Source organism: Lacerta agilis, chromosome 1 (genome assembly GCF_009819535.1).
Source record: "Lacerta agilis isolate rLacAgi1 chromosome 1, rLacAgi1.pri, whole genome shotgun sequence".
NCBI lineage: Eukaryota > Metazoa > Chordata > Lepidosauria > Squamata > Lacertidae > Lacerta > Lacerta agilis.
This window is the reverse complement of record NC_046312.1, coordinates 64,937,898-64,961,936: the sequence shown is the minus strand read 5'-3', so window position 1 is coordinate 64,961,936 and position 24,039 is coordinate 64,937,898. Positions and strand designations below refer to the sequence as shown.

The 24,039-nt window shown below is 43.5% G+C and overlaps 1 protein-coding gene across 6 annotated transcripts in view; it reads left to right on the top strand.

Annotated features, from left to right (window-relative positions):
• Positions 1-11,571: 11,571 nt before the first annotated feature.
• The window catches only part of FAR1 (fatty acyl-CoA reductase 1), a 43,850-nt gene continuing 31,382 nt past the window's right edge, over positions 11,572-24,039 (top strand). The window contains exons 1-2 of one of the 6 annotated variants that reach the window (XR_004426836.1): positions 11,884-11,964; positions 19,323-19,492. The gene's annotated coding sequence lies outside the window, so the exon portion shown is untranslated. Of the gene's footprint in view, positions 11,584-11,883; positions 11,965-19,322; positions 19,493-24,039 lie in introns of those variants that run through there. The other 5 variants (XM_033152064.1, XM_033152080.1, XM_033152046.1 and 2 more) reach the window with 5 other exon arrangements.

Sequence of the window (24,039 nt, the reverse complement as noted above, 5' to 3'; positions counted from 1 at the left end):
CGCCTGCCCATGGGGGCGGGGGCTGGTTGGGGAGGGGGAGCCCGGTATGCTGGCGGGCTCACGGGGGCGCCCCTGGGGTGCCCTGCGCCCTGGCGCACCGCGCCACCGGCCTCTATGGATGAGACGGCTCTGCCTAGGCTAAACCTAAAAACCTAACTAAAACCTCACCGATAGATCTTCCGCAAACTAAACCTAACTAAAAGAAACCCATCCAGCCCGTCCAGCCCGCTCCCAAAACCCTTAAACTAAACTTGACTGAACTAAGCTTCAACTGAACAAACGTAAAAGAACGTGCCTAAGCGGGGAGCCTCAGCCTTTTATTTAGGAACAGGTATGACATCACGATCAATATTTCAACCAATAAAACCACTGTTGCTGCCCTCCAAAAAGGCGGGAAGCAGGATAAACGTCCATTGATAATTTTAAAAAACCGAGACTTCCGGCTGGCGACGCCATAGCGGGTGGTCGGGGCTGCTTCGGCTGCGAGGCGCCCGATCCATCCCGGGGGTTAGGAGCCCCGCAACCGCAAAGCGGGGCTCCGGTTGGGGTGCGGGAAGAGCGTCCCGCACCCTGGGCTCCCCGGCTGCGCCCACGGAGGCTCCGAACCCTTCCCTTGCCCCCCCTGTAAAGGGGGAGTGGGGGTGAAGGGACAACGGAGCCGGGCTTACGGGGATATGCCCCAACCGGGATGCAAATGCGGCGACAAAGCCCGCGGTGAGCGTCTTAGTTCTACCTTTGAAGAATGGAGCCAAAGGAACCCGGTGGTCGTGAGTAACTAATTTGACCAGAAATCGAGCTTTTGGAACGATCCGGGGGGAAGGAGAAAGGCAGCCTGCCTTCTTCCCTTCGAGTTAAAGAAGCTAACCAATTTGAGCAACTGCTGCTACAGGACTGCTACAATGTGCTTAAAATTGATACATGAGACTGGCAAACTTTTTTCTTGGGAAGTAAATTAGTGGAAAATATCTCCATTTAAAGTTGCGGTATCTGCGCTCCAGTTTAGGAAAATGGCGATGAACAGAGAGGCAGGAGTAGAAATTTGATACTCACTTCCTCCCCCTCTACCAGTATGCTGGGCTTCGTCCTTGAACTGGTACTGAACTCTGGACTAACGGACGAACAGAGGCTCACTGCTTTGAAGGTGGAACTGCTGTACAGGAAAGTCAAAGTCTTGTGTGGGGGTCTGAAAGAGAACCAATTGCCCACAGAGGAGGCTTTTAAAACTTTTAACACTTTGGAAGAAAGTCTTGCCAAAGAGCTGAGAGGGTGTCTGGGAAGATGGAGAGAAATGAGTGAGCTACTTCGGAGAAGAAACTCGCCTTTTGGGGGTGGCAGTCCCAAGGCGACGGTAAGATTTGTTATATCCAGTCCCCGAGGTGTGAGCTCGGGGGCCAGGGACAGAGAATTATGGTTTTTACAAGAAGAAAAGGAATGCTACAAAGAACCGGAGAAGCTGAGAGACGACGAGATGGACATCCTGGAGCTCGTGGCAAGGAGAGTTTTGGACTGTGCCTGGATCTGTGGACGCTTGGAGAGGGAAGCCACAGGGAAATTCAGTGTTGATGCCACCAGGAGAAGAATAATGGACAGAGGGGGTGTGGGGTGAAACACTAAGTAAAATTTGAAGTAGCCTGTCATGGAATTTTGAAATCGGAGGGTGAATACTGTCAACAATCTTTCTGTTTTATTTTTTGTTTGAATATGAAAGGAGATATTTTGAGTTACTATGTTATTAGCAGCAGTTTAAAGGATAGAAGAGATAGATATGATATAAATGTTTGGTGAAGATTTCAATGGAAGAAGAATTATGATGAGATATTACTACGATGATGCATTGTTAGTTAAATGTTGAATATATAATTGTGTGTAACTATATAATTGAATTTGAATTTCAGGAGAAATGGTTATAAAATAGATTAAGGATATGAACTCGAAGGAGAAAGGGCAGGGGAAGTCAATGGTCAAGATATGGAAATAGAAATTTTCTTTTTAAAGAAAAGATGCAACAAGAAAACTTGACACTGTTTGTATTTGTTTTATCAATGTATTTGTTTTGTATTTGTTTAATTGTAGGTGTGGGTGTGGGTATATGTTGTTATAAGAAAAAGGTCAATAAATTCTTATAAAAAAAAAAAGATAATTTTAAAAAACCACTGGAACTACAAATTAAAGGCGGAGTAATCCTAATGGCAAAGTGCCTCTTCATTCTTACTTCCACTTTCACTTTTAAGTGGAAGGATACGAAAAGTAGTTCTTAATAACCATTAAAATAAACAAATAACCGCGGATCTTTAACAGATCCACGAAGTGTATTCCGACAATGCATAACTTTTAAATGTCACCTCTTACTCGCCTTAGCTAAAAAAATCCAAATGCTGCAACCTTTCTTCATAAGGGAGTCGCTCCATTCCCTTGATAATATTGGTGCCCCTTTTCTGAACCTTTCCCAACTCTACAATACATTTTTTGAGCAGAGGCAACCAGAACTGTCTCACATTTCCCCCAGCTCAGTTTGCTGACCCTCATTGGGTCCATCTCTGCATCCAAACACCAGTCCAGGGTTGGTATGGCCTCTCCTGTAATTGAGAAGTTGGGTATCATCAACATACTGATGGCACCTTGCTCCCCCAATCCTCAGCAGTGCTGTCAAGTATCCCGTTTTCCCCGGGAATCTCCCTTATTTCAAGCAGTTTCCCGCTGCCATCCCTTATTTTTTATATCCCTTTAATTTCCCGTTTTTTCAAAGGAAGCAGCTCCTCTCCCTCCCCCTGCTGGCCAGGGACTGAGAAGACCTCGCCTCCTTGCAGCCTCAAAGCAAGCGGGAGCCATTTCCCGCACTTACAGGGGGGCGTATTTGGCCCCCTGCATCAGCCCCTATCAGCTGCCCCCGAGCCCCTCAGCTAGACAATAGGGTTGGCTGGGGGGGGGGAGCCTGGCTGCCTTTGAAAACGGGCGGCTGGTGCTTTGAAACGTTACAATACGATGGAGCAGCACGCACTTTGTAGCTTTTTATCTGGAGCTCGCTGAGCAGCCGAGGCGTCGTAGCCCACGGGCAGCATTTCCAAAATACAGTAAGCCTACTGCGCGTGTTCACACTAGTGCCGCCCACTTTTGCTTCTGGCTCCGCCCACCACTGCCATGTGACTGTCCCCGGGATAGGTAAGGCTGCTGATCCCTTATTTTCAAATCCGAAACTTGACAGCTATGATCCTCAGTGGCAGGGCTTTTTTCAGGTGGAACTTGCCAGAACTCAGTTCTGGACCATTGCCATTCTAAGAGAATAAGGGAGGCGTTTGTGGTGAGTTCTGGCACCTCTTTTTCTAGAAAAATAGCACTGCTCAGTAGCTTTATATAGATGTTGACTAGCACTGGGGACAAAATAGAGCCCTGTGGCACCCCACAGCATAAACACCAGGGGGCCAAAGAACACTCTCCCAATGCTATTCTCTGGGTGTGATCCTGCAGCTAAGAATGGAGCCACCGCAACACAGTGTCAATGATACCCATCCCACAGTGTCAGTCCAGAAGAATACCATGGTGAATTGTATCGAAAGCCACAGAGAGATCACATAGAAGGTGGCATTCCCCATGTCCTCTCTCTAAAGGGCAACCAAGACAAATTCAGTCACAACCCTAGGCTTGAACTGAAAGTGGCATGGACCAAGAAAATCACCCTTATCTAAGAATCTCTGTAGTTGTTTCACCATGGCTTTCCTAATCACATTTCCAGGGACTGAAGGAACAACACTCAATACATTTGCATCTCAAAAAACACCGCCCACTGGTGTGGATGCGAAACATGGAGGTACATTTCTGAAACTATATTGAAACCGCTCATGAATGGATGATGGTAACTACCAATCAGTTCATCTTGAAGGCGTCATGGTGCCAGTACATACTTTGATTTGTGCTGCTCTTAATCCAAGGTTGCAATCCTCCACCACATTATTAATCTCCACCCAAATGACTCACCCCGCCAGAGAAGCAGCCTGTATCACAGTAATGTAACTATAGGACAGTGTTTTTCAACCACTGTTCCGCGGCACACTAGTGTGCCGCGAGATGTTGCCTGGTGTGCCGTGGGAAAAATTGAAAAATTACTTTATATATAGTCAATATAGGCACAGAGTTAATTTTTTTAACATTTTCTAATGGTGGTGTGCCTCGTGATTTTTTTCATGAAACAAGTGTGCCTTTGCCCAAAAAAGGTTGAAAAACACTGCTATAGGAGGCTCAATGTCATCCAAGGTCCCTGTACATGAAAGGACCTGACAGAACACATCACAGGAAATATTTTTCTCCCTTATAGGTAGTCTGTTGGGATCAACACACTGAGGATGGTCAGGGCAGAAGCCAATAGTGCACAGAGAAAGTGGGTGGCTCTTTCTGATAACCCCTTCTCTCTGTTCCTACTGGCCCAGCAGGTTTCTTGAGCATAGAAAGATTGCCCTTGATGGAGGTCTGAACTGATCGCTTCCAAAAGGAATCCTGCCTCTATAAATCCATCGGTTTAGACCCTCAACCTTTCCATTAGCCACCTGCCCTTTCTCCAAGGTCCCACCACCCACATCAATTTAGGCTAAGAACCACATGCAGCCCTTGGGCCACTGGTTCCCCATCCCTGACCGGAAAGACCTTTGGTTTCCTTGTTCCTGCTCCACATCATTGGCTGGTATGGGAGTGAAAAACCCAAGTGCCCTGGCATTAAATATAGGCATGTACTGCCAGACGGGTAGGCAGGTTCACAGCGACTTTTTTGACAGTTGAGAGTGTGATTAGTATCCCACTTGGTATGGGATATTTTTTTAAAATTTAATTTCTATACTGCCCTATATCCGAAAGTCTCAGGGCGGTTTACATAAAATATAAAATACATAAAATCAAGACAAAAACAGCAACCCAATAACCACCCCGAAAAAAGAGCCAGCATTTTAAAAAGGGTATAGGATGTAGATCAAGTCAGGCAAAGGCCTGGTTAAAAAGGAACCTTTTTGCCTGGTGCCTAAAGGTGTATATTGAAGGTGCCAGGCGAACTTCCCTGGGGAGAGCATTCCACAGACGGGGAGCCACTGCAGAGATGGCCCTTTCTCATGTTGCCACCCTTCTGACCTCTCAAGGAGGAGGCATCCAAAGAAGGGCCTCAGAATACACCAGAAATACCAATCCACACAAAAAAGCAGTGGGTGTGGTGTTATTTGTTCATATAAAACACTATTTCTATACTGCTACATTATATATATTTTTCCATCTGTGTGTTGCTCTAAGCCAGGAAATCCAAGACCTCTTTTGGACATGTGCACATGCATTGGTGTCGTGACACACTATTCTCATTTTTCGACTGTTAACATAAACAGTACACTATCAAACAAAAGTCTCATCTCCAGCACATTGTAAATCACAGCAACAGTCCTTCACAAAATTCACAGGCTGTACTCTTCCGTCAGAAATCTGCCATCAGGTGTCTGCAAACACGAAGCTGAGTGGTCTTCTTTTTACTAGCACTTCCAGCTGACAATAATTAAGCTCAGAGTGCCACTCCCAAACTTAAAGGAAAAACTCTGGAACCTTCTAGAAACTTTCTAGTTGTTTCTTTGCAGAATGATTCCATAACAAATTGCTGATGCTTAGAAGTAAGTCCATACATTCCAATACACGTGGATCTTGATTACATTCTCAAAGTCTGACAGTCTTTACCCATAAACATTAATTAAACACCTCAAACCCCTTGCATACCCTTTTCTAATACACATTGAGACAACATATCCGGTTCATGTATGCAACGACTGCAGCAAGAATATTGCTTGCCCCAAAGTGGAAATTACAGGAATTACCAACGATTGATGAGTGGCAGACGAAGATGGTGGAGTATGCTGAACTTGCAAAACTGACCGGCAGGGTCAGAAACCAGGACGACTCAAGGTTTCAAAGAGATTGGAGTAAATTTGTGGAGTATCTAAGATTGAACCGAGGAAGTTTAAAAACACTAGGACTGGAATAAACCTTTGACATAGTTCAATAGATGGAGTGACAAAAACTGCGCGATGAGAATGAACTAGAAAACCTGCTGACGAGAGAGAGGGGAGTCGGAGCTCGGCAGAGCATTGATTGGTGTAATTTGTGTGTAGATGTTAAATTGGCTGTAATTTGATATATTTGAAAATAAAAAATTATTTAAAAAAGAGAGAGACTAACATATCTGTTATAACATATGAGTTTTAATTAAATCCTATTATTTACTAACTCTAAATATTTAGCACCATAGATCTATTACAATATCAAATCAAATTCTTACACTGTGGCTCCACCTCTTCCTCTGACAGCTCTAAGGGTTCATCAGCAGGACTCAGAAGGCATGTGTTCCCGAGGGAATACAGTGGACGCTCGGGTTGCGAACGCGATCTGTGCGGGAGGTGCATTCGCAACCCACAGCTTCTGCAACCCGCAGCGCCGCATCTGTGCACGCGCAATTCACGATTCGGTGCTTCTGTGCATGTGCGAAGCACTTTTTAGCAGTGCTGCGCATGCGTGAGCACCGTTCCAGTACTTCTGGGTTCGGCGCAGAGCACAACCCAAAAACACGTAACCCGCAGCATTTGCAACATGAGGTATGACTGTATGCTGTCAAAGCATCAGCCAGCAAAATTGAATCCCACCCTTCCCTGACATAATCCTATGATGCTGGTTGATTGACACGTGGGTGTGGCTTTGAGGGAAAGACCCTGAGGGCAAATTACTATAGCCCCTCAGCCAGCATAACTTGTGCATAGGATTTGTTGAATTAACAGTAGTGAAATCAAAGCTGAAATCATATATATGTCTGACACTCTTCTTTGGAAATTAAACCAGTGTCCAGTCTTTCACATTCAAAAACTTTGCTTGCAGAAACCAATAGCTATAGATGAATTGAACATAATTTTTACAGTCCCATGCTTATCCAAGCATGGGCATTCAATCTCTTCTTCTAACTTCCAAACAACTGTTATTTTCCTTTCTTTCCAGAGCTCAGCACTCAGCCTCCTGTATCTCAATTAGGCCATGAATTGTAGCTCCTATGAGAGATTTCCACTTTTACATTCTCCTTCAATTTTGCTCTTTCCTTCAGAGAAGAAGCACTCCAACACTCTATTCAACTTAGCAGTGTTCACAGTGGATTCTGAAGCAATCATCTTGCTTCACATAAAATGGAGTCTCACCCTTACTAGTTACCTTCCATGTGACCAACGTTAGCCAATCACATGAGAACTACTAGAGAATACTCTAGAATTCAGCTACCAACCAATCAAATGTAAACACGTTGTAATACATACAATCATTTACAATTTCAGTGAATTAAATCACCATACTTAACAAGATTGCTGTGAGTGCAGCACATCAGTTGCCAAAATGGGTACAGCCTTTCGCACCAACTTTGTTATTACTTTATACAGACTATAAAACTTTGTGTCTATAAATGCCAAAAAGGTAAATAAAGGTAGGGTAAATTATAGATCAGAACAGCAGGTTTTACTGGTTACAGAAATGTAAAGTTCTACAAGGATTCTTCAGTGCAATGTGAATCCAAATTTTGCACATCCAGGAAAACAAGGGGGCTGGCTCTTGAGTAAATACATGTATTTAGAATCAAGGTAAAAAGCAAATCAAATATTCTATTTAAAAATAAAGCTTATTATTTGGAAAGTTGGTTTTTTGTCTTTAGGTTGACAGCAAGGATGAAAACTTGAACTTTTAAAAAATTGTATTTTGTTCAGTGTAAGCACAGCAGACAAGATAAAATAAATTCAACTCTTGTAGGCAATGAAATGTTGTGGGCCTAAGTAGACCCAACATATATTGTTGTAAAGATGTAGGTGTGAAAAAAGAGTACAGCTTGATCTCAATTGGCAGGGAGTTTCAAAGTGCTGATGTTGCCACACCAAATTATTGCATTCTTACAAATGCAGAATGTGTATGCTGTGGCAAAGATCTTAGCCAATGCCAAGGCTGAGGTTGAAAGAAGAACCAGAGAACTAAAGAACACCTGATGGATTAAAAAAGCTGTTGAGATCCAGCACTTACCTAACATTCATGATGCACAAAGTTTGTTTAAAGCCACAAAGAGCATCATGTTGCTAATCAATAGTGACATACACCTCCTAAGCTCAACAGACAGTACCACACTTCTAAAAGATAAAGAAGCTATTGCACTGCACTGGAAAGAAGGAGACTTCCATAGTCAGGGATGCCAACTTGAATAGAATATATCAATAATCAATCGCATGATGTGGCGCATGCACACAATTTGAATGGCAATGTCCAGTGCTTTTTCTGAGGGTACGCATACTCTTAAACTTTTTGTGAATCTAAGTTTGGCCTCATTGAGGGGCAGTATTTCAATATGAGTAGGGAAATAGTACCCCTAAACATTTTTTAAAGGAAAAAAGCACTGGCAATGTCCATCACCTTTGGGGGGAAGCCCCCTCAAATATTTTATTTGGGGGTGGAGCAAAGGGACCTTAGCCCCTAGGAGTTGGCTCCTATGTCCATAGTAACATCTGTGCAACTCTTAAAAAAAACACCCACTAAGTCAGTGTACCATGATGACTGGGTGTGAATGTTCAGCACCAAGTTACTTAAGAACGAATTAAGTTACAATAGGAGGCTGAACTGGATGAAATATCAACAACCTCAGTGATGACACAACCTTGATGGCAGAAAGTGAGGAGGAATTAAAGAACCTTTTAATGAGGGTGAAAGAGGAGAGCGCAAAATATGGTCTGAAGCTCAACATCAAAAAAAGTAAGATCATGGCCACTGGTCCCATCACCTCCTGGCAAAGGGGAAGGGGAAGAAATGGAGGCAGTGAGAGATTTTACTTTCTTGGGTTCCATGATCACTGCTGATGGTGACAGCAGTCACAAAATTAAAAGACGCCTGCTTCTTGGGAGAAAAGCAATGACAAACCTAGACAGCATCTTAAAAAGCAGAGACATCACCTTGCCCACAAAGGTCCGTATAGTTAAAGCTATGGTTTTCCCAGTAGTGATGTATTGAAGTGAGAGCTGGACCATAAAGAAGGCTGATCGCCAAAGAACTGATGCTTTTGAATTATGGTGCTGGAGGAGACTCTTGAGCAGGGGTCGGCAAGGTTTATCTTTTTGTTTTATATGATCTTTGTTAATTTCAATAAATTTACTATATTACAGATAACAATGACTTTTTACATATTTCTTGTACTCCTTGGAGTTGACTTCCATTCTTCCTTCTTCTGTCTTCTTTATATCAACTCTTTCTTTTACACATTGTACTTTTCCATTCATTATAGCTTATCTCTTCTTTCTGTATATTGTAAAATTATAAAACAGAGTAAATCCAAATATACAATCTTTTGTTTATACAATTATTAATTTTAACAGTATTAATCATATTTGCTTATTCATATTAATTGTATATTGCATTTCTATTACCTTACTATGGTTTTTCCAATAATTTTTTTTCAATTCTGTTATGAGGTCTACTTCTTTCTGCTGGTATTTTAGGGGTCGGCAAGGTTTATCGGCCATGGGCTGGATCACTTCCATGGAGATTGTCTGTGGGCTGGACTGGCACAGCGTGATGCCAGAAAGCACGCCTGTGCATGTCCGTGGATCCAAAAATCGCTTTTGCGCATGCCCAGATGCTGAAAATAGTGCATGCACAGAAGCAATTTTCAGTGTCTGGATATGTGCAGACGCTGCTTCTGGTATCTGCACGTGTGCAGATGCCATTTCCGGCACCACTTGGCGAGTCCCTGCGCTGCGCTACTTCAGCGCAGGGACTCACCGAGTGGTGCCGGAAATGGCATCTGCACACGCACAGAAGACTTGGCATCTGCAGCGCACAGAAGACTTGCCAAGCGGGCCGCTCGGTTTGTGGTCAGCTTGTGGGCTGGTAAAATGGTCTTTATGGGCTGCATCCGGCCCATGGGCCACAGGTTGCCGACCCCTGCTCTTGAGAGTCCCATGGACTGCAAGATCAAACCTATCCATTCTTAAGGAAATCAGCCCTGAGTGCTCACTGGAAGGACAGATCCTGAAGCTGAGGCTCCAACACTTTGGCCACCTCATGAGAAGACTCCCTGGAAAAGCCCCTGATGTTGGGAAAGATAGAGAGCACAAGGAGAAGTGGACGAGATGGTTGGACAGCAGGGGCGTAGCAAGGGGGGGCGGGCCACCCCGGGTTCCATAATGGAGGGGGTGACAAATTATCAAGGAACAATCTTTTTTGGGAAAAAAATTGAATTTTTTAAAATGCCGGCTGCAAAGGTCTTATCTTACTATACTAGGGATTATATAGCTATATATGAAATTTCATGCATATCGGTTGATATCTTGACCCTCCTCCACCAAAGTAGCTGTTCACTTGGCTGTTTTCCTATGTCATGAAGGCTGAAATTTCAGTTCAGAGGACCCTTACTGTTCCCAACCCTAACCTTGTGGAAAGCCATCTAATTAGACTTTATTTTGATTTTGAGATGTTTTTAGGAAGTAATTTAATTATTGTTTGATTTTATGCCAATGTCATGTATCTTATGTTAGCCACCCTGAGCCTGACTTTGGCCTGGGAGGGTGGGATATAAAAAAAGTTTTTTTAATTACTTATTATTTCTTTGTAAGAAAATATGAAATAACTTAAAACCATTTTTGCGGGGGGGGGAGAATCAATGGGGGGGAGTTGACAAGAAATTTTCCGCACCGGGTACCACCTGACCTTCCCATGCCTGGGGGGGGGGGTCTGACAAAAATTTTTTGCCCCCGGGCACCAATTTACCTTGCTACGCCCCTGTATGGACAGTGTTTTTGAAGCTACCAACATGAGTCTGACCAAACTGCGGGAGGCAGTGGAAGACAAGAGTGCCTGGCGTGCTCTGGTCCATGGGTCACGAAGAGTCGAACACGACTAAACAACAACAACAGGAGGCCACAAAAGAATCGGTGGACCAGCTTTTGGAAATACTAAGGATGTGGGGCAGGAGATGGAGATCCGGAGGTCTCTAGATCATGAGCAGCGGCAACTTCCCTTTCCCGAGTGGAACGCAACCACGGGAAACCTATGCGTGCCTAGCGGGAAAAGGCCGTGCTACGCAATGCCGAGCTTAAGGCGCAGCCGGAGCGCAGCTTCTTAATTATGGCAATGCTGATTCTTCAGGCGGCTGTCTGGAGCTGCTGCATCCAAGTTAATGGCGAGGCCAGGCGAGACGCAGCAGTCGTCCCGCTCGGCTCCTCTCCTCTCCTTCTATTGGCCAAGCTCCCTCCGCAACTGAGAAGCAGCCAAACCGCCCGCGCGCTGAATGGACGCGAGGGGACGGCGGGAGGCGGGTCTCCGCGGCCCTCGACCAACCAGGGACGGCCGGCGTAGGGCAGAGTGGCGCGCTGCCGGCTGTAACGTCGCGCGAGCGCCAATCGTAGCGAGCTATTCCCTCCGCCCCCGCGTCTTCTTTTTCTCCTTCCTCCAGGGCCGCTTGTTGGGCATATAGCGGCGCGGCAGCACCAACGCCACCACAGCCGCCGGCGGCAGCAGCAGCATCACCACGACCTGCAGGAGCAGCAGGAGCAGCAGCAGCAGCAAGTACTGTAGGTGGCTTCGTTCAGGGAGGCGTCGGAGCGGGTGGGGCTTGAGGGAGAGAGGGAGGTGGTGAGCGCGAGCCGGCTCCGAGGGAGGAGGCGCAACCGCCCGTTTTGCGCGCGCGGCGGGACCCAAGTGCCGGTGAGGGACGGCGGCGGGTTAGGCGGGCGACCGTTGGCTGTGGGGAGGTCGCGAGCGAGAGGCTCTGTGGGAGAGGAAGGCGGCGGCGGCGGGGGAGCGAGGGGGGTGAGGCAAGGCGGGAGGGGGCAGTTCCGCTCCACGGTGGGCGGGGGAAGGGGAGATGAGGCGAGGAGGCCCCTGGGGTGCCGCGGCTTCCTCTGAGGGGAGCCTTGCCGGATGGAGGAGAGTCAGAAAGCAAAGCCGGTGGGTGGGGCGTCTGGGCGGCAGATACTCTCCTGGTGCGGCTCGGCGGCTTGGGAAGAGTTGAGGGCTGGCTGGCGGGTGAGAAACGACGTTCACGTTGTGGGGCGGCCTGGTATATTTCCCCCCCCCCAAGTGGAAAGGTGCCTGAGTATTAACTGGAGCACGAGTTTATTTTATTTATTTATTTATTTGAGGGCATTGTTATTGTACCCTTTCTTAAAAATGTGGAGAATATGGAGGCCCGAGAGAGCCAGGAAACCGCGGGCGGAGCGGAGTTGTGGAGCCAGGGGGAAAGATGTGCTGCTGCTGCCGCCGCCGCCTGGGTCTGAGGCCCTGGATGTGGAGGTGCACGGGCGGCTGTGAGCAGCGCCGCGCAAGTTTGAGATCGCTCGTTGCAATACCTAGCCTTGGGGACAACCTAACGCAGGTTGCCTCTCTCCTTCACTTTCCTCACCCCTTTCCATCCAGAAGCGGCCGAAAAACGGTTTCTAGGTCGTGGGTAGATGTCTTGTTCTCCTGCGGTTGTGTAATAGGGTTGTCATCAAGCACATGTTGGGCGAGATGCAGGAAGACTGAGGAAGTCTTCAGTTTGGCGCTGCATACACACGCGCCCCGGAAACTGCAGGTCTTGCAGGCAAAATGTTCATGATGAGGAACCAAGCATTCTTGGGCATGGCCAAAATGTTTGTGGAAGGTGGAGAATGAATCTCAACCCGCCCTGGTATTTTAACGCCTTCTGGCTGTTTCCTTAAGATATTGTTCCCTTGGGTGGGGCTCCGTGCTGGGGATAAAGAATATGGCCCTTGTAATAAAGCTCTGGGTCTTGCAGCCATTATTCCACTATAGGCGAATCTGTGCCATAGTGTGACTTCCCTGTCATGCCTATGTAACTGTGAATACTGGCTTTGGCAAGAAAAAGTTTGACGTTCCAAGGAAGGGTTATCTCTTGCAGCAACAAAAGTTAGGAAATGTGTATCTGTCCAAAGGAATTGCCTGCAGTAAAACTTAAAGAAATTACAATTGCAAAACCTAGTAGTTTAGTTAAAATTCTGCACTTGATCCAGGTATTATTCTTAAGCAAACTTTCTTAATACACCCAAGATTACCAGTTTGATGTTAGAAAATTATAAAGTTTTGTGTATGTAAAAGAGCCGCAGCTCTTTTCAATCTTACACATTTCTAGTCTGAAGTCCCAATGAGTTCAGTACATTTACCCCCAGGAAAATGTGTAGTATTGCAGCCATAAAAAAGTATAGATGGAGCTTTGTTCAGCACCAGTGAGACATCTGGATATCACAGTTCAAGAAGGATATTGACAAAGTAGAATAATTCTGAAAAGAGCTGCGGAAGTAGTAAAAAGCCTGAAGTAAAGACTAAATAAATTGGGTATGTTGGTCCAAAGTGTGTGTTCAAAGCTTTTTCTTATTTAAAAGGATATTAAAAAGAGAAGGCAGTTTCTACTTTCCCTACAATGTAGGAAACTTGAAAATAGTGGAAAATGAGGTGAAAATGGAAGAAAATCAATTGAGCATTGAAGAAATCTAGCTTAAAATGAGGCTTTGGAAAGAGTGTATTGTGTGTGTATTTTCAGTTTGCTGGTTATTCTAGGGGCAAGTTTGACTTTAATTTGTTTCACATTATAGCCCCTGGTGAGATTTCCTGCGCAATTGAATTTTTAATGCTTGCAAATGATAATGAATACAAGGTTTCGAAGGACTTTGTAAAGTATTACCATATTGGCCTGAATATGAGCTGCACCCGAATATAAGACACACCTTTAAAATTCAAGGAAAAAAGACAATACCCAAATATAAGAAGCTCCTTTAAAATTTTGCAGGAACTCATACCTGTTGCGTTTTACCGTATTTCTGTTTCAGCAGCGATATCGTAAAAGCCAATTTTTGTAAGGTCACGAATTTAAGCCGCAATTTAACTTTTCATGGTCAGAATTTGGAAAAAAAAAGTGAGGCTTATATTCAGGCCAATATGATAGTTCAAAGAGCAAGTTTCAGGTAAACAGCATTTACAGGCATGTTTCTTCTAACTCATTTACTCTTTGTGTAGAGTGTACACAGTTTATTACATTGCTACCTGCAGATTCTACTTGGCAGATCAGATACCTTTGGAAGTGTTAGGTCTATTCGAAACCCCTTGTGATATATCAGTTACAGACACATGAAATCACTTTAAAAATGCCAGTGTTTAGCAGTCCTTCATTCATGTCCTAGGTGAACATTTTAGAATATATCTAGTTTTATGGTGGTTGTAACAGCACTTTAAAATTATATTTTATATTCTGGCTTTTGAATAAAAAAGCATCCATGAGACAGCCAACAATCAATTATATATTAAAACAATTATTCTCTCCATTAAAATCAACAGCTATTTGATTAAAACCAGTAGCTGTAAGCAAAACAAATCCCAGCAAGGAAACAGAAGAAAATATCAAGCCAAAGAGGAAGATCCCTTCAAAAATAGAGCTACCAAAGCACTCCAAGGGCACATTACTAGCTGTTGGTATACCAGAAAGGATGGATCTGATTTTTCCTCAGAAGCGACTTCTAGACACTTGGTGGCCTCTTGAAAAGTTATCCCTCCTCCAATATACTTTAAATAGTAGATTACCATAGAGGAAGATCTATATCTAACAGTAGATTCACATGGGAGCAGTCAGTCCTTTAAGTAAAGCCTTAAATAGCCTGCATCTAAAATTCAGTGTCAGAATTCCAGTCAACAGCACTTTCATCTATCTGCATTACTATTTTGTTCGCTCACTAATCAGTCCCTGAGTGATCCAAGACACCTATGGTATTTAGGACATCTAATACTTCCCTAGGATCAGATGGGGAAATCTGAAAGAAACTTGAGTAATTAGCTTTGACACCAAACCTCAAACTTCTAGGCCAGTGTTTCCCAAACTTGGGTCTCCAGCTGTTTTTGGACTACAGTTCCCACCATCCCTGACCACTGGTCCTGCTAGCTAAGAATGATGGGAGTTGTAGTCCAAAAGCAGCTGGAAACCCAAGTTTGGGAAACACTGTTCTAGGCAACACCAGCAGTTTCATGTGGATATTTAAATAGTATAGGAGACAAGCAGGATCCCTATGGCATCATACAAGCCAGCCACCATTGGGATCGGTTCTTCCATCTGTGTTTTCACAATGCATATCTACTGGAGTAGTCAGGGCAATCCAAAACTGGCTGCAAATCCAACTTGAAAATATTTATGTGGGCAGTAAACTTGGTGCTTTACTTCAAATGTAAACAGAAATCGGACTTTGAAACTTCAGATATGTGAGGTGTGAGAAAGTAAATAAAAATCTATTTACAGGTAGGTAGCCGTGTTCGCCTGCAGTAGTCGAAAAAAAAAATCCTTCCAGTAGCACCTTAGAGACCAACTAAGTTTGTTCTTGTTTCGTGCACACATGAAAGCTCATACCAACAACAAACTTAGTTGGTCTCTAAGGTGCTACTGGAAGGAATTTTTTTATTTTGTTTCAATAAAAATCTATGTCAGACACATTGCTGATAATCAAATGGCAAAAGTGACTGACTTGTAATCACTATATCTGAATAGTCCATATTTCTGGATTTGGATAAAGGGATATTGGAAGCTTTTTTAGAAAAATAATGAGGAATACTCATGTTTGTCATTCAGGTAATTGCTGTCTTAAAGATTAACTTTTTACAAGTCTGAATTTGTAAATAGAAGGCCTTCTTTCACAACTTTAAAGAAAACTTAAAGGGGGGGAATTATGTACCTTTCATGTTAAGCCCTGAATCTTTTTTACTTCTCTTGCTACTATCTTTTCCATTCTTTATTCTTCTTAATATAGAAGCTGCTGCTTATGTGTATATTTTGTTAGTCCGTTGTTGCAAGCTTGTGCACTCTTGTATTTTCAACAGTCATATACCACCTGAGTTGGAATTGACATGAGATAGCAAAGTTTAAAATTCAGAAACAAATTTGTAAAAACAAACTGTCACCATTAGACCACTTTGCCTTACTAGTTCTGTTGGATGCTTACAATGGCTCTGCTTTCTGCTGAGTGGAGAATGAATTGCCACAATGTGTAGTTAATTGAGAAGACAGTGTCTGAAATATCCATGTAGTGAACAACTACATACTGGGGTATTGATATTGCTAAAACCAGTTATGGTGTATTTAATTCACAGTTTCAGCAAAGATAAATACATATGAAAATGCTTCCTGGTAAAAAAAAATATACTTTACACTATCAGCCAGTGCATAGAACAACCAAGTCCTCTGATGCATTGTGTTGGAAAGATTTTGGATGGAGCAAAAGTGCCCACCTGCCCAGCTTTGCCCTGCTGAGCCAGCCTCTGCTGCTAGGGAGCTTTGCTGTTGGAGGGGAAGCCCTGCCAACGAAGGGCACACCTGTCCACAATGTACAAATGGCAGGTACATATTACCACTGGTAGCACTCACCAAAATCTGATGTTTCTAGTGGTGGTGGACTGCTGCTGGGTCACTGTTGGTGCAGCAGGCTTGGTCCAGGGCTCTTCACTGTGTCAGCCCAGGAGCTGGCACAGTGAAGGAGTACTTTTATGATGTTAGCTGCTCTGAGCCCGGCCTCGGCTGGGGAGGGCGGGATACAAATAAATTATTATTATTATTATTTATTTCCTTCCCTCTCCCTTTCACCTTTGCCAGCATGAAAAGTGTGGCTGTGGAAAATGCAGTGGCTTTACTGCTCTTGTCAAGTGGCCAGGAATTTGGATTGAACACTTTGTATTAGTGGCTAACTAAGGAAGCAACGGGGTACAAAATCATCAAATTTTCTCTCTCTTTTTTTACACTAAAAGTTGCACAGGTAGTTCCCACTACTTCTCAACTGACTGGGGAAGGCTTGATCAGTGTTTTCCAAGTGGTATCTAGGCATTGCATGGCAAGCGCTCAGCCTTTTATTTTGTTTGTTTGTTTTCAAAATGTTACTCTGCCTAATTTGGAAAGGAACTCAAGCTGGTTTACAACCTGAAGCATAATAATTACATAACAATACCCTTTGAATCACAAATACTGACATCAAAGCCAACCTCTCATAAGAAAACCCAAAGCCACCAACAGTCTGGTAAAAGCCTTTTAAAACACATGTTTTTATTAGTCACCTAAAACAATATAGTGATAGAGTTTGACCCTTGTTAAGGCATTCAACAGTAGATATGTGTCCTCCCCTTATCCCCGGCTGGCTTTAAAGCAAGTGGGGGGAGACCTGCCTTGACTCTAGCGGAGGAGATGCTGCTTGCTCCTCCACCCCCCCCCCACCTGCAAAAGAAGGCTTTTGCGAGCGGGGGATGGGGAGGAGTGAGAAACTCCTCCCCGCCATTCAGTTCTCAGGGTTCTCCCTGCAAAAAAACTGGCTTCTGCAAGCACAACAACTTAGTTGAATATAGACCAGGGGTTGGCAAACCTTTTCAGCAGGGGGCCGGTCTACTGCCCCTCAGACCTTGTGGGCTGGAGTACCTGCTGCCGGTACTCAAATTCATTTTTTGTGAGGGCGGCGGCAGCAATGGCGCTGACCGGCCTCCTGTCCAGACCCTACCAAGTGGCGGCAGCAGCCTCTGGCACAGCCAGGACCATCCGGCAGGCAGGAAGGGAGAGCAGCCGGGGTGTCCGGCAGGATCTGCCACTGCGTGTCAGCGGCGGCTCAGCGAATGAGGGGCCGCATCGGAGCTTGTCTCAGCACAGCATGGAAACTGATTGGTCAGTCCCCGCACCATGCTGAGGTGGGCTCAGGTGCAGCTTTTCATTTGTTGAGCCGCTGCGCAGCCAACGCCCACCCATTAGCCAGGGCCTCACACAGCTTTGCAGGCGATAGGCCGCGACTGGCATCCGCCTTTGCTCACACTTCTAAGTAGGAGGGAGGGAGGAGGCAAATGGCGGCCCAGGAAAAAATGGCCGAAAAGAAATGGGGAAAAAGAACAGAACCCCATGGCCCACACTGATCTACGGACTGTTCGCGGGCCAGATCCTGAAGGCAATTGGGCCGGATCCGCGGGCTGTAGTTTGCCGACCCCTGATCTAGACCTATATCACCATTCTTGTTAAGTACCAAAGGCAATCAACACTTTCTGAGAGAAGTATTTAAAACCGCACGCACTCATGTGTGCAAATTTGACTATGCTGGTTTCACATCCAGTTTGAGTGAGAATCAAGAGCAGGGGTCAGCAACCTTTTTCAGCCGTGGACTGGTCCACTGTCCCCCAGACCATGTGGTGGGCCGGACTATATTTTGGGGGGGAAATGAACGAATTCCTATGTCCCACAAATAACCCATGGATGCATTTTAAATAAAAGTACACATTCTACTCGTGTAAAAACACACTGATTCCTGAACCATCCGTGGGCCGGATTGAAAAGGCGTGGGCCTTAGGTTGCCTACCCCTGATCAGGAGCCAAGCCTGTTAACTGCATCTCTCTATGGATTTAATGCTCCTCCTCAGGGTGATGTATAGCATTGAATAATATACTCTGTTCAATTAGAACGAAATCCTTGTAACCTTGAGATACTTTCATTTTTAATGTTTGGTATTTTCTAAATGACAATTAATGCTGCAAAAGCATACATCCCATTATATGAACAATGCAAACACATAACTTAAAATGTTAAGGTATTAAGTGATCAGAAGTATAAAGCTTTCTGACTCGTTCCTGACCTGTGTACTTTTCTAAAGCAGACCTTTGACTTCGATATTGTGGGATAAATCCATGATTTATCTTGAAGTGTGATCTTACCTAAAGTAAAAAACAGGGAGTTGCTGATGACTGGTTGAACTCACCCTTGGCACATATCTATAGTGTTCAAGTCAGCTCTGCCAAATTGGCACATACCTTCTTTACAGCTTCCAGTGCTTGAAGGTCAGTGAGGCAATCCCTTTTTTAATAGAGGTCCTGTTTTGGGATTCTGCTGAAAAACAAACTTTAGCCCCATGTGGTCCTGATGACTCTTTTCATATAACTACTTTGCCCTAAGCTCAGATAATATCTTCAACTTAGTTGTCTTGTTCTTTTCATGATCCTATGTTTCATGATCCTTAGATGAAGGAAATTTTTCGGTGTGGTGAACATGTTCCATACTGTTACAACAGTGACATCAGTTCCATTTCATCTGGTGGAATATTTATATTCCTTGGAGATCTCTACACTATGGAAGAAAACTTAAAGCATCAAACATTGAAATATGTTAATTCTTTTTTTTCTTTAAGGGCTCTAGTTTCTGTGAGGTAGCCAAGACTATAACAAAAGTTGATACTTGAACAGATTTCCTCTGATTTTAAGAACAGCAAATTATGTATTATTGCAAATAACTATATTATATAATACTTCTATTTTCTAGTTCAGAACAAGAAGCAGTTTGTCCCAACCTGAACTGGTCTTCCCTGGGAGATGGCTAAGCTTGTTCCAGCCTTCAAGAAAATCACTAGGAAGCAACAATTTTAAACGTGCAGCCTGCTTTATATCAGAGGCCAGGAAAAGGAAAGCTAATTTTAAAACCATATAAAACAGGTAGGATAAAACTGATGAAAAATTTCCAGTGTTAGCACAATCTCACCCAACTTAGTCTTCAGTTTTAAAAGCCAGCCCAAATTGGTCTTTATGATTCATAAATGTTTTTGAGCTGTGGCACTTGAGAAAAATAACAGTCCATTGCTATAGGTGCCTCAGAGTGCACCACTTTGTACACACCCTTGCCAACCAGATAAGCAATACAGGTGAGTGTCTTTGTTTGAACTTGGACATTGTGATGAGACACATTGGATGAACAGATTCTTTCTCTGATAATTCAACCCATATTATTTTGGACCCAAAATGGTACCTTAAATTGTTCCTGAAAGATGCCAGCGATGATACTGGAAATGCTCTTGGATGTGCTATATGCATACTGATACTTCTGTTTTTCATTACAACCCAGTGCACAATAATTTAACATGAATGACAGTTGCGGGTGTTAAGTGGAAAGTTTCGTGGCCTTTTCAATGGTACCCTGGCTGCTGTTGCAATCTGGAATTAATTCCAGACACAGCTGTAGAACCAGGAGTGCACTATAAGTCTACACTAATCGTTTATTTTGTCATGCTCACATTTACTTCCGGTTGGTGAGTTTGCATCCATTATTTAACAGTAGGCAAAAACAGAGCCAGACTAGATTAAATTTGTTGCAGGTAGCTCAGTCTCTGAACAGAAGCAGTCAAAAATCTAAGTTACTCACTATATAGAATAAGTGGGACTTCCAACAAAATGCTACTATGGGGTTCTATTCAGTGTCCATGGTACTTAGTCATGTCCTTTCCCATGATACTCCATTCCTGCACTCATCCATTCTTCCATTCTCTTCTCCATCCTCCAGCCAGTCATCAAACATTTATTGGCCACCAAGAACTTCCTCTTATGTATGGATGCTTACATTTTGGTTATATAAGGCTTTGCCCTTGTCTCTTCACTTTAGAAATGGTGGGAATGATAACTGCTGAACCTTAAAACAGTCTTTCTCAGTAGAGAGGATGCTATTACTATAGGATACTTTGTTCTGAAAACAAAACTAAAAAGTGTTTACTGTATTTGGTAAGCTTTGACTGAGCAGTGCTCTAGTTGCCTTGTCTGGATGTTTCACCCAGCTTGGATTGATTTAAATAATCATAGTATGTGGAGCATCTTCTTTTGTTTTTGTTTCTCTATGTAGATCATCTTGAACCTGTTTTCTGTGCTTCTGAATATCAGATTATATTTTAAGGTTCAACTATATAAAATATTTGGTTTTAAGTTAATATAGTTTAAAATAAATCCTGTGTTTTTACTATATTTCAAATGTCTGTTTTACTGCAATACTCTGATGCAAGCATAGTACAAAATTAAAAATTAACTCCATATGTTTAGTGTTTTCTTTGTATCTTGCTATGTTGCTCTTCTGCAAAGCTCAAAGTTCTAGCTCCTATCAATATTATTTAACCAGAAAAGCTTAGCTTAGGTATATGTCCACATTTTATCTACAATTGTTATCTCTTGTGTCTGCTATATCTTCTCCCATTTGTAAAACTTGAATTCTGAAAAGAATGTGATTTAATAAAGCTTGTACTTCCAACAAAGCAGAGATGTTGCAGTATATGGGGGCTAACAAGAGCAACTATTGTATGCTCCACAATGGTGCTCACACAGTGTTAGACACAAGAATCTTTTATTAAGAGGAAATGTTGGCCACAGTGCTAGAGCTATTAGTCCCTGTTTGGATATTTAAAAAAAACATTTCTGTCAAAAGGGCAGTACCTCAGAATGCATTGTTATGCTCTTGAATTCTGAATTTATAAATGTTTGTTTCATCTAAGAGTGGATGCTTCTGCAAGAAATTCTGGATAAATAGCATTTAGGAATCTCACATATTTAGGGTGTTTTTATCTTTTGGGGGGGGGGGGTAAGAGTGACAAAGATATGCCAAGTCAAATTTTAACTAGATTAATTTTTTTCTTTGGCTTTCCATAATGTTTCTTGAGCTAACACTTACCCAAAGCATTGAAGAAACTAGCACGCACAGCGTTCCTGCTTATCCCTTACAGGTATTTCTCATTTTCAGTGTAGATTGAATTGCAAGATTCAGCACTCCACAATCAATGACTAGTTGCTACTATATAGCAACCTGTTGTGGATGTTCACATAGCAGGAATATCTGAGTAAATGAACTATTTATGCATGCTACATTAGCAATGAAAGGAAACATTTATTGCTTGGCATCCCTGGTTTTCTATACGTTGGTGAGCAGTTCAAGTGGAATACATATACATTAAAGGTGCCAGTTTTTCAGCAAACCTTAGGGACACTCCTGTAGCTCTCCTTGACTTCGGCATCCTCATTTAGTCAGGAGTTGGGAAAAATGTACCCTGCACTCTGTCAAAGATATCTTTCCTGTCTTTCCAGTTTGGCAACTAACCCCATGCCAATTATTTCTACTTCTGCTGCTTGCTTTCACTAGTAAGATGAACAAAGCAAAGGTGACTATTGTGGCAAAAAGTGTTAGCACACAGAGTAGGGAGTTGGAGGCCAAAGTGAGAGGAGCTATATTATTTAGTTCAGGATAAACCAATATTTCTTCAAAGCCTAACCAGCTCATTGTGGAAGGGTAAATTGCTTGGGACTGAAGGACTAGGGAGATACAAATGACTTAGAACTATTGAAATAATTCCGTAGAACAGAGCCGATTTTCAGCTCTTGAATATTCATTCAGGATTGTATGTGTGCATAATGCTGCAACCCATGTATTGAGATAAGGGAAGAGCTGCCTGTGCTTAAGGGCCATTGTTACTTAGACCTAGAGAAGGAGTGCCCTAGGGCTGCAAAGATATTCACTATGAAGCATTGTTAGAAATTAGCCAGACATGTTTTGCTACCACCATGGGTCTAATTGTGACGACAAAGAAATTTCTGTGCACCAGGTTGGCGACCAAAGTATAAAATCCTCTGCCTTAGTTCATAGTACAGTTTCCACTGTGTGGGGGACAAGTGAATTATTGTAAGAGCAAGCTACAGTCAAGCAATGTAGTTGGGATCATAGATTCATAGATCTTTGTTCATATAACATTATTCTTGTTTATAAACCCCAATAAAAAAGAATTGTATTGTTGGAAAGGACCCTGAGGGTCTTCTAGTCCAGCCCACTGGCGAATAGACATTCCATTGTGGCAACTGTAACCTAGTTTTAAGGTGCCATTTGGTCTAGCTTATGTATCTGAGTTTCTAAAACTGCTGTGAAGTCCAGTGAATAACCAGTGGAGGCATCATGGGGGAGATCTCTCTGCTCCTAGGTGCTTTTAGGGAGGGATAGTAGTTTAGCCTGGGCTGATTGGATTTTTAGTTCCCTATATACTTCAAGTTTCCATGGTTATAGCTTCATTCTGAAGTAGTCTCATGTGTTGGTGATAACTTGGCATGCCTCTCTGCATATAACATGGGTGAGGTGTTGCATGTAACTGTTGCTATGTTGATCATAACATCTGCTTTTGAGACCTTATTATCTCAGGGCAGTGTTTCATTCCAATCAACAAGAACCGTAGTTTCTCTCATAAGGAAAGGTGTAAAGCACAATGGAACCTTCATAATCTATATATAACCCATTCTGAGGGCCAACCTACATATTTTGTATTTGTCTTTTTTCATTTTGTTCTGTAAATAGTAGTCTAGGGACCACTGATCCACAATAGGGCCATGGCCTGGGCAGAGGGGGTTTAATCCATTCTCCCCATCCTGCCATCCCAGCTGAAAGTTTTAACCCCAACAGCTGCTTTTTGCCCATAGAGGGAAGCTATTTTTGACACCAATAGCTACTTTCCCCCTAGGGCAAATAGTAGCTTGTGGGGGTGATACTTAATTTGGGGGGCTGTGGTATGGGAGGAAAGTATTCTCCTTCCTCCATATGCTCTGTGATTGCCACTATTTACCGTATTTTTTGCTCCATAAGATGCACCTGAACATAAGACGCACCTAGTTTTTAGAGGAGGAAAGGGGGAAATCCCTGGTTTTTTGAGGATCAGCTCAAATTTGTGCAGCTTTTTTGCAAAGGGAAAATCCCTGGTTTTTTGAGGATCAGTTCAGATTTGTGCAGCTTTTTGCAAAGGGGGGGGGGAAAGCAAAGCTTTTTTGCAAAGGGGGGAAAAGCAAAGCTTTTTTTGCAAAGGGGGGAAAGCAAAGCTTTTTTGCAAAGGGGGGAAAGCAGAGCTTTTTTGCAAAGGGGGGAAAGCAAGAGGAAAGCCCCATTTTTATGGGGTTCAACTCACATTTCTGCAGATTCTTAACGAGCCCTTTCTACAGTTTGCATGTGGCTGGGGAAACAAACAGCCTCCCTCTGCAGGCACATTCAACAATGGAGGCCTGGGCAAGGGGGCGGGGCCCAGAGGGAGCAGGGGAGTCTTATCTCTCCTGATCAGCTGCTGAGCAGGGTCCTTTCAACACCCCCTTCTCTCTTTCTTTTAAAAAAAGCAGAATCTGCTTTTGGCCCCTGGGCAATTCGGCTCCAGGGACCACCATTCGCTCCATAAGACACACAAACATTTTCCCTTTTTGGGAGGAAA